A 12,345-nucleotide genomic window follows, 5' to 3' on the forward strand; every position below is an offset into this window, starting at 1 on the left:
GAGTATCAGATAAGAATTGATTGATTTTGTGCAGTGATTAAGTTAGATCAGCAATAGCAATGAGTAGAGATCTATTTGATATGAGTTGCAGAAATAAATTTCTATTATGTCGGTACCATTTATCTTACGATGGCCGTGGAAGAATGTCAGTAGAAGTTTAGTCGATATATTGAACTAGTACAGAATTAACCTAGAATTGACAGATATATCAGTGGTTAGAATGTACAGAACTAGTTCAATGACATATTTCGACCTTTTTACAACATGAATGCAGTTCTATATAGAGTAATGTCTAGTACGAAAGTGTTATGACAATTTGTATAGAAGAGCATTACTTGAACTGAAGAACTTCAGAAACAGCTAGCAGATTTAGTAGAAAAGAGTTATGTAGTACCGAAATGATGATTAATTATATGACAATAAGTTACGTCGAAAAGATTATATTCGACTATTGCCAGCTAAGAATTAATAACTGAACTCATGTCAATAGAGAATAAGAAAAATCAGTTACAGTTGAGCGTTATCTTCAATTTTGCTGAAGCTATTACATCATAAAAATCGTGATTCTTGAATTTCTTGATATCGATTCTGAGGTTTTTGTATTCGACCACGATCGAGTTTGATGGACTCTTATTTTTTTTACTAGAGTCTGATTTGATTCCTTCTTCTTGAATTTTATGATGCAAGTGATATGGTATCACTTAGCAGATTTTATCATTCAGAATATGTAATTTTGGATGATCTTGATTTGAGCAAGTTCCTTTGAGCTGAGATTTGAGAATTTTGATTATTTGATGTATTTATTCAGTGTATCTTGAAGTATGTGGCTCGTAACTGATAGAAATTCAGATTCAGACCATCAGCAAGATTTTTGGGTTTTAGCTAATTGCTGGATTTATTGGGTACAGATTTGTACTTGTTGTATGTTTATGCTTGACAAATACTTAAACGATCAGAATTGTTGCGATCCAAGCTAAACTCGATTGGTTTGGAAAGATAAAAGCAACATTGATCTTAGATCAAGCAATAAAATATTGATTGAGAATGCTAGATTAAGATATGAGATAAGACAGCAGAGCAGAACAGATGAATTTTTACGGTGAATGATCGTTTGATTATGCCAGATATTCTAGATATGGAATATCAGATTCTGAAATAGGCATATGACAACATATTTAATATTCATTCAGTTGTCTAAACATGTATGACTTACATGTAGTCATTATGTGGAATCAGGATTGGTGAAAGAAATGAAAGCAGATACGACATAATTAACATTACCAATACTAAAATTCCAGTAAAAGAAGCAGAAAAGAAGAACGCAAGTGGTTTATGTAACAGATTAGTTACATAAGAGTTGACATAAGATCAACTTTGTGAACAACTTTAGTTCGAATCTGATCGAATTGTCATAATTTTGCAATTTAGATTGTAGTAGATTTCGACAGATTCATGAATATGTTGTATTAGACATGATACAAACATAAAGAGATACTGGTTATGCATTTAGCAAGATGATCAGATTACAGGAATTATGGAAATCTATTGTCAAGATAGAGACTTTAGATTTGTTTTCTAGATTGTGGCATTGATTGTCAGATGTTCTGAGTGTTTGGTTGTATGAGATTTCATTATATCATCCTCTTATTAGTGGACTATCAGATGTGATTATCCAGATTTCCGAGGATATGCTCAGAATTATAGTACTAGATTCGGTACTAGTTGCTTGATTATTTGCCACGTGATTACTATGATTCCTGTGACAGCTATTTGATAGATATAAAGACAATATTTTGATGATTGATTGATCAGGAACACAGAATTGTCTTTATATTGAAAAAATCTTACAGAAATATCAGCTATCAGACCAGATATGAGTCAAGAAACGATAGAGAATGTGAAGATTGCTTCAAACAGAATAAGAATAGAGCAGCATTAACAGAGCTAGTAGATGAGTAACAGATAGATATTTGAAGCCTGAACAGAATGATCAGAAAAGAAATTCTTTCCCAAGCATCATTAGGTTCAGAAAGAGATTTTAGAAGCTATGAGTATTTGATCTAGCTAGTTGATTAATACTCAATCGTGAATTGTCAGATAGATGAATTGTTATCCATATGCATTGGCTGAAGAATATTAGCTATAATATGTATGTGCATTCAATTCAGATACAACAGAAGTAGATAAGATTGTAAACAAGACAGACTAATTATTGCAGAGTAAGATCACGAGAAAGAGCAACTTAGATATAAGTTGACTCAGTGATTATATGTATTGCAGAAGCAATCAGAAAGAAGATTAAGATACGATAGAAGAGAAGATATCAGAATAGATATCGAAAGCGCAGATAATTGAAGTCAATATTATTTCAGTCGGCTATACAGCTTATGAGAATCAGCAGTAAGATCGAATGCGATTTCGAGGACGAAACCATTCCTTAGAAGGGAGGAAATGTAAGGCCCGAAAATATTAAGTTCTTAATTATGAGATTTAAGATTTAAATTCTGAAAATGAGAAAAGAGTTATTTGAAGAAGTTAAGAAATTAGAGATTTCAATTTCGGGTCAGAAATATTTAATTTGAGGATTTTTGGATTTTAAGATTTTAATATCCGGCATTCTTAAATTAAAAGATTACAAATATTTGAATTGATATTTATGAAATTTAAGATGTGAATTCCAAGATGATAAATATCAAGGATTTAATTTGAGGATGAAATCCGAGCAAGGACCCATTTGCAAATATTGAGCAATTCAAGGACTAAAATGCGATAAGGTCCAAAATAATTTAATTTTAATCCGAGAATATTTAATTTGAGATTTTTTATAGTTTAGAATTAAATTCTAATATTCTTAAATTATTTAGGATTGAAATTGAATTAAATCGCTTGTTCGGGGACTTAAATGCAAGTAGGCCAAAGTTGGAGGACCAAAGTGCAATTCCATTGCAAGTGGCCCTTTATACGTGTGTTTTGTATGAAAAGGGATCAGATTATCAGCCCAAAAACAGAACCAAACGAGAGAGAAAAGGGAAGAGAATGGTTAAGCTATTTTTGACACTTCAAGCTCCAATAACTTTCGATCCGCCTGGTAGAATTTTCGATTGAACATATATTTGTGATCACAGCTCCGAGTGCTACGTTTTGACGTAAGTTTTATGAAGTTCTACCCTGTTTGAATTTTAAGTTGTTGTTAGAATTAAGATTTAATTGTATAAAAATGTTCTAGCATATACGACGATAGCATATCTAAGACGGATCGTGAAAAGATCGTCGTTTGAACATGTTTCCGATTTTTGAAAGATTTGTCAAAAATCTGATTTTTAGGGGCTGCATATTTCGAAATTTAGCTGAAGAATTGGTGATGATATTTGATTTATATGATTGTCTTAATGATGTTAATGCCTTTAGGATTTTTGAATTCGAACCGTTACGCCGCCGATTTGCAATTTAATCCGATATCAGCTATAGACTGAACTTAGAAATAAATAGCAGATTGAGAATGATATTAAGAATATTGTATACTTCATTTCAGTTGGGAATTGAAGTTATCGAAGTCGAATCGACGAGTTCGAGTTCGAATGACAGTGTTTGAAATTGAATCAAAAACACCTTCAAGTAGCACTGATTGAAATAAGCAGATTGTGATGACCGATTTGGCTAGCTTTGAGATGATCGGCATTGGCACCAGATTCAAAATATTTGAATCGCGATGAAAGGTATGATTCGACATTATTCCTGCCAGGTAGAACAACTCGAGAACGTGGTGGTTTTCGAGTTAGCCTGAAATCACATACTTAGTTTTTTAAGTACTCTTATGTGATTTACTTGCTTTTGTTGGTATCCTTGATTACTTACATGCATATGAATATATTATTGATTTGTTCAAGATGTTGCTTTAGCTTATGTATGATTTAATGCATCCAGATTGTGTTGCATTCATCTTGAACTCCATCCTGTAAAGCACAAAGGGTTGAAAGGCCTAGAGTGCATATGACGTTTGGAGGGCTGTAGTTGAGTGGCACGAAATGTAGACTTACTTCCAAAGCCAGAAGACTTACTATAGTTGCACCAAATTCAGGGGAAATGAAGTATTCAAATTCACCTCGATTGGGTGAGTGGGTGTTTGTTGAAGATTTTATTCCCCGGGATCCCAAGAACTAAGCTTATTGGTATCAGATTTGATAGACTATTCCTTGGCACATGCGTTGCATTTATGCATTACCCTAGAGTTTTCTATAGTTTAGAATATGCAGTTATAAATGCTAGCATGTTGTGATACACTATTCTAGATATGAATGTGTGCTATTGCTTTAGATGAATCATTATGTGTTAAGAGTTTAAGCGTCGATGATGATTCTATGATCTACATGTTATTACATGTTTTATGATTTTAGAGTTTTATAGCATATAGATTCCATATGCGTTAATGATGTATATGCATGTCTTTCATACTGAGATTTATTCTCACCGGAGTTATCCGGCTGTTGCTTTGTTTGTATGTGTTCATTGCATCAGGTTGGGGCATGATCAAGCTAGAGTTGGCTTGGATAGCTTGAGAAGAGAGATAGCATGTGGTGATTTGGGTTTTAAGCAGATGACATGTATTTATAATTTGGTAAACATGTTAGAAAGAAAGAACCTTTGTATAGGTTGTTTTTGCCAAGTATTGATTTATACTTGAGAATTCATGTATTCTAGATCACTTGATATTAGTTTGAATGCATGTAAATTAGCTAGAAGCATGTTTAGAAGTTTATATGAAAGTTGTATAAGTTTTGGAATCACATTGTACAACAAGATTCATTTTATTTTTCTGGACAGGGTGCCCGCTCGATCGGGTAAACTCCACGGATCGAGCGCGGCCTGTGAATTTCCAAAGCAGAGAAGTGAGTTTTTGGGCTCGCTCGATCGGGTGATTTCCACCGATCGAGCGAGGCCAATATTAATTCAGACCCGAGAGCAGGATTTTCTTGCTCGCTCGATCGGGTGAATTTACCCGATCGAGCGAGGTGCTGAGTTTTTTTAAAAAAAAAAAAAAATTTATCTCTTGGTTTGAATATTCTTTTCTTGTTCGATTAATTGTCTATTAATCATTAATTGCTCTAAAATGAGATTAGCAACCCGGGTCCCCACAACAACTCTCAAATATTTCAACATGTATACGTTGAGAATCAATATCCTCAGAAATAAGGATTTTCGAAATACTTAAGAAATTTCATAACAAATTCAATCGGCGTTCGTTCTCCGATCCGTCTTCGAATACATAACCGATACTAGCTCATGAACATATATAATCAAGAATAATAAAATTCCATCTTCAAATTTAAAATCAAATATGATAGAACTCAATAAAATATATACCAAAACGTAGATCTTGGAGCGGTGATCGCAGATATATATTTATCTTGAAATTCTGACGGCCGGATCACAAGAAATCGGAGCTTGAACTGGATGAAAATGGCGTCTTGGGGTTTTTGTTCTTCTTCCCCTTTAGTTTCTGATATGAACGTTCAAACTAAGGGAGAAGCAAGTGGTTGAATAGATATATATTAGTCAATTTGCACTTTAATCCCTAAACTTTTGCATATTTGCATTTCAGCCCCCAAATAAGCATTTTTATTCAATTTCAATCCTAATTAATTTAATAATATTAGAATTTAATTATAAACTCTAAATATTCCCAAATTAAATATTCTCAGATTAAAAATAAATAATTTTCGGGCCTTACAAATTCGATTGTATCCCCCTCTCTTTGAGCCAGCTTTGTACACTCGTATTAGAGATGCTCAGCTGTCTGATGTTAAGACACAGAGATTGGAACGTTTAACCAATATGGGGAATACATCTCGATTTCATTTTGAATCTAATGGATTATTGTGTTTTTCTAATCGAGTGGTAGTGCCTGATGATGCTGAATTGCGGAATGATATCTTAGCACACGCACATAGAAGTCGACTAATAGTTCACCCTGGAAGCATGAAGATGTATAAGGATTTGCGATCTAGGTTTTGATTGAAAGAAATGAAGCGAAGTGTGTATCAGCTCATTTCTAAATGTCTTGTTTGTCAGCAAATAAAGGCTTAGCATAGACGATCAGGTGGTCTACTGCAGAGTCTAGAGATTCCCGAATGGCAGTGGGAACATGTGACTATGGAATTTGTCACCCACTTGCTCATGACCTCTAGATAGTGTGATGCAATTGGGTCGTTGTGGATTGATTGTAAATCTCCACACTTTATTCCTTTTAATCGTGATTATTCATTTGATCGAATGATATGCTTATACATTCAGGAGATTGTGAGATTTCATGGCATTCCATTGAGCATTGTTAGTGATCGAGATCTGCGGTTTACCTCGCGTTTTTGGGTTAGTTTTCAGCAAGCGTTAGATACCACTTTGAGTATGAGTACAACTTATAATCCTGAGATGGATTGATAGTCAGAGAGGACAATGCCTACTCTCGAGGATATGTTATGAGATTCTGTCATGAACTTTGGTATGTCTTGGCTAGATCATTTACCTCTGATCGAGTTTGCCTATAATAACAATTATCACCGCAGCATTGATATGACTCCCTTCGAAGCATTGTATGTTTGTCGTTTCCATACACCTCTTTTCTGGGATGAGGTTGGTGAATGATAGGTGGAGGAACCAGAATTTGTACAACAAGTTGTGGACAAGGTGGACTTGATCAAGCAAATAATTAAAGCTGCCCAAGACAGATAAGCAAGTTACGCCAACACCCATCGAAGGCCATTGCAGTTCAAGCCTGGAGAACATGTTTTTCTCCAAGTATCACCTTTTCATAAAGTGATGCAATTTGGCTTGAAAAGTAAGTTGTCATCTCGGTATATTGGACCATTTGATATATTAGAAAAGATAGGAGATGTGGCTTATCTCTTTGATTTATCGTCATATCTGTATGGTATCCATGATGTCTTCCACATGTCATTGCTTCGGAAATATATAGCTGACAAGTCGCATGTGATATATCCGGTTGATGTACATCTTGAACTTGATCTGTCATACGTGGAAAGACCACTCCAGATTCTTGATAGGAAAGATAAGGTCCTCATAAATAAACGTATACCATTGGTTAAGGTATAGTGGCAACGTCGCGGAGTTGAAGAGACAACTTGGGAACTTGAGAGTCGGATGCGGATAGAATATCCTGATTTGTTTGCTGTATATTTTGTTGATACGTGTGGAATGTATAGTATCTTTTGATGAATAAACGGGAGTGTTCTTATTGTCTTGAGTTGTTAACCAAACTTAAATTTCGAGGACGAAATTTCTTTAGTTGGGGAGGATGTTGTAACCTGTACCCTGTTTTTAAGATAATTAAATGTTAAGCATGATTAAGGATTACTAAGTACATGATTAAGTGATTAAATGAGATTAAAAATATGAATTCTGGACTTTGGACTTACCGGGCAAGTCGTTACATTTTTATGTAGTAAACCGAGTTCCACTTTTACATGTTAGAATATGATATATAATTTTAAATGTGGTAAAACATTATTAAGGAGTCATTTTTTGCTGAAAATAAGTGGAAAATTAGCTCCGAAACAGCCGAAAATGGAAGGAAGGGTCCCGGGGGTCTCGGACAGTTAGGAAGCAGCCAAACAAGTTTGGAAGAACCAAAGCAGTTTGGAACTACCAAACTCAGCCGGGAACCAGGTGACAAAAATTCTCGGTACACATGGAATGCATGCACAGATCGGAACTACCGAATCCATATTGGAACTACTGATCCTTGGCCTATAAATAGGGGTCCAAACCTCAGTTTTAAGTACAAATTGAGAGTAGTTTTCGAAACATCAGTCTATAATTGAGGGACCGGTGATATAAGGGAGGTTCTTTTGAAATAGTATCCAGTTGAGAGTAGAAACTAGGTTTTTGACATCAGCGGACTAACGACGGACAAAGGTATGGTACGAGAATCCTATTTATATTATATGAGTATATGTTAGTATAGTTAAGGCTTGTAGAACATGTGTAGTGATACGATGAATCTTGACTGTAGGCTTGGAAACTAGACTCTGCTAGGCTTGATCTACTACTAGAGGTACGTAAGTACTAACTGGGATTTCCAACTAAGTATGCATGCTTATGTGTTGCATTTTATGTGCCATGATACATGCATGTGCATATACACGTTGAGCCGTATCTCCTTCGAGATAGCCTTTCTCATAGGGTCGCTCAGCCCTACATCTTTTTATACTGTCTGACACTGGGAGTTACCGCACTGAACGGAGACTGATACTACGATGATCTTGACGAGTGTGTGAAATAGCTAGCGGTTGGAGCCCGAATTGTGCTACATACTCATTGGCGCCTAATCTGAGCAGGACTTGGTATTTGACCAGTCACCCTAGTCACATCACGCAGCATGCATATTATTAAGTTTTGTATACTCGTATTTATGTAATGGGTGTTAGTCGCTCACGTCCTTGGTATTATCTTTGACACCCCATTTCACGGGGAAGTTCTCAGGCTGGATGGAGCGGATGGATCAAAGCAGAGTTAGTTGCAGATTTTGGAGATGCCAGGAGTTATTTGATACATTCGGTTTCATTTGCATATATTTTGTGTGAAAACACTTGGGTTTGTTATGCTGGTTGTATTCTGCCGTTTTTTCTTGTATTTAGTAGGTTTTTAAGTTTCTGCAATAAACTCTGTTAAGTTTGAATAAGCAATTTTTTTTAATATTAAGCTAATTGCATGCTTAAGACTGCTAATTAGTAGGTGATCCGGCCGGGTCACCACAGTACGCTTGCGAGCGAAAAACACGCAACACAGTCTAAGGTAACCAAAACTGAAGTCAATAAAATATCGAAAGCAAAGAGGATATTGATAATTCCTCAAAGTGAAGATGATGATGACAGTCAAAAGGAAGATACGACTATCAAACCTTTGACAAAGAAGACTTAAACTTCCAAATCTAGGCCTATTTTCTCACCTGCAAAACTGATCGTTCATCTGGCTCCAAAAGCAACATTCACAATTACTCAAACTGGTCCCAGTTCATCCGATGAAGAATTTCAAGAAAATCGCACCAAGTTTAAATGAGATCCAAAAGGGAAAGAACCATCATTAGTTGTGCCGATTCAATTAGTTGGAGTGGATCAACAGGCCAGCTCTGCTAAAGGCAAAGATAGTATTAAATTTAGTCAAGCCAGACAATTGAAGAAAAAAAGGGAATTGAGAACTTATGTATTCTTGGAAGAAGCTGTTTTGAGAACTATCGAAACAATTGATATCTCGGTTGCACTGGATCGAAGAAAGTATTTTTTGAGTTGACGAGGATAAAATAAACTTATAGCAATTGATGCTGATTTGAAATAAAACTATGATCCAAAATCGATGACTACGTATGAAGACAGACCGTTTTCACTCAGTTGGACTCGGATCTTTCCTCTCCGCAACATCGAATTCAGTTTTGGGAACATGATCAATAACTTGTGATTCCTGATCCCTACAAGCCTTCAAGTCGAAATTCTAAATCAAAATCAGTTTCCAAGTCAATTCAGCAAGAGACTACATCTTCAAAACATACTATCGATCAAGTGTTTCAAGAAGTTGAGCTAGAAACTTATCCAACGATTTTCGAACCTGCAGTTGACCACACTGAGAAAATGTTCAGTACCACACCCAACCTTCAAGATAATGATTCATCATTACCAGAAATCACATGGATAAATGTGGACGAAGTCTTGCAACAAGTTACAACTCATCTTGACATAGAGGCACAATTGGAAAAATCAGTTGATGAAGGCCTGGAGCACAACTTTGAACCAATCCTAGATATATCAAGTCCAATTGATGAATCACTTGAATGATAAGTTGTTGAAGATCGCAATTTTGCCTTGGTAGTCCACAAAGATTGTTTCATCAAGCGAGAGACTGTTTACATTCCTTCTTTATTCTTCACAACAGTTGACTCTCAATTGAAAGTGTTATCTTCACCAGAAAAATCACAAAGTCCAGTTTCCAACACCAGAACTGAAGAGTCATTTGCAGTGGAAGAAATGTTTCAGTTTGTGACAATCTTGTCAGCACACCCAACTGATCACCAAGAAGAAGTATCAGAACCAATCAAAAGAAAACAGAATATGTATGAAATCAATCTTGATGCAGAGAAAGAGAATGAAATGTTCTCAGTCGAGTTAGAAGAAGATGATACTTCTTGAAAAAAGCCAAAGAATCCAGTTATCTCAAATTACTTTGTCAAGAAGTACTTTCAATGTCTTGATAAGGAAATTGAGGCAGTCTAGCCAACTGAAGATGTAGTACCTAAAAATCTAATCTACTAAATCGCATGCATTATATTTAATAAATATTAGGATTTATTATTTTTTAGTTAAATCGATTTAAATTTTTTTTATTTGAATTATGTGTCAATAAAATATTAATTATTTATTTAAAGGATTTTATTTTACTAACTATTAAATTAATTCTTTTAATGGTTTGAGTTTACTCGTTTAAATTATTTTATTTCACTACTTATTTGTTTTAAAGATTTTAAAGGTTTAACCATGCTTATTAAATGATTTTAATTATTTAGTTTACTCATTTAAATGATCTTAACTATTAAGCTTATTTATTTAAATATTTTGATTGCCCGATTTATTTGTTTCAAATAACTTAATTTTAGTGGTTAGTCATTTTAAATTATTTTAAATGTCTAGCTTATTTATTTAAATTTATTTTAATTGTACAAATCATTTTAAAGGTTTTGTTCTGCTTGTGTATTTATTTGAATGACTTTTAATCTTTCGTCAAGTTTGTTTAAATTATTTTAATTTAATCACTCTGTTTATTATTTAAATATTTTAGATATCGTTGTGACATCAAAATATTTAAGTATTGATTTTAATTTCTTGAATCTAGTTGCTTTAAATTCCTTTAGAGTATAGTTGCTCAAATATTTTAAATTATTTAGCCTTTTTAAACCTGATAAATAAAATTTATGTAGCTAATTCTTAAAATTTTCAAATTTGTGTATTTGCGAAACTAAGGCCGAAAATATTATATATTTTTACACACACTTATTAGTAATTTTGGCTCGGCCCGTTAAAGTTATAACTCAGCCCATTAAGAACTCTCCCTAATCTCCTCTAGCTCGTTTCTTCAGCCCATTTACATTTTCCCTTCTCCATGCCTATAGCCGATAGCTCACTCAATTTCCTCTAAATCCGTCTCGCGATGGGCACTCTTCCGTTCTCTTCAATCCTCGGCCGCAGCAGCTCCATCCTCCTTTCCGGCGTGGCCTCCCCCTGGAACCATTGATCGAGCTCGTCTCGACATACCACAGCTCAGTCCCCAGCTCGCCGAACTCCCTTCTTTCTTTCCTTTTCTGATTTTTTTGTGATTAAGGCAAGAATATGGATTTCCTTGGCCACCGAGTAGATTATTATGATTGTATGCTTGATTCTTGCTTACATTTCGTTTATTTCGGATTAAGGATAGCATTTTGAAATTTTTGTTGATTTCCCGTTGGTCTATGCGAACCGTGTTCTTGCGTGTCTAGCTGAGCAGCGTTTTCAGGCCTCCCTTGGTGTGTCTTTCTTGTTTAAGACTGGAATATCTATTGTCTCGCGTGTTGATTCCGATGGTTCCTGCGAGCCTCGGTTGCTGCTAAATAATTTTTTTCCGTTCCCCTGTTTGTGACTCTTGCGTGATGTTGAGAACGTGATGATGGTGTCGTGTCTGTTGATTGGATGGTGTTATAGGGGCTACTATGGTTGAGAATTAGCTCACATGGTAGCACCTAGGGTGTGAGAGTTGGCTGGCAAACGATGAGGTGAGGGGCTGTAGATTTGATGTCAAGGGAATCGGGTGATTCTGGGGGCTGGGTCAGGGCTGATTCGAGCTAGGTATTGACTTAAGACAGGGCTGTCTTGTGCTGGGAGGCAGGGCGGACATCCAAGCTTGGGTGTTAGCTTGTAAGGGGTCGGTGTTAGGGGTTTGAATGGGGCTGAGAATTGGCCTTGGTCTTAGGCTATAGGTTTGGAACCTGGAAATTCAATGTTTAGGTGCCTAGAAAGGGAAATGAATTAAGACATGGGTGAGTGGAAACATGTCAAGCATAGGGCTGTCCGGAAAAGATCATTCAAGGCAGGGTTACACTCATGTTTTGGTTGAGGGCTCGGGTTTAGAAATAGCATAGGATGCTAGAGAAATGTCGATTCAAGCGGGAGTTAGTTCAGTTAAGTTTTGGTAATGTTCTAGTCTATTGTATGTTAAGGTGCGGGAGTTTAAATATTAAGTGTTGCTGCCCGAAAACATTATTGCCAGAGATTATTGGATGGGATTTGTACCTCGAGGATGACTTTCTAGTTG

This window comes from Henckelia pumila, chromosome 2 (genome assembly GCF_033568475.1).
Source record: "Henckelia pumila isolate YLH828 chromosome 2, ASM3356847v2, whole genome shotgun sequence".
NCBI classification, from domain to species: domain Eukaryota; kingdom Viridiplantae; phylum Streptophyta; class Magnoliopsida; order Lamiales; family Gesneriaceae; genus Henckelia; species Henckelia pumila.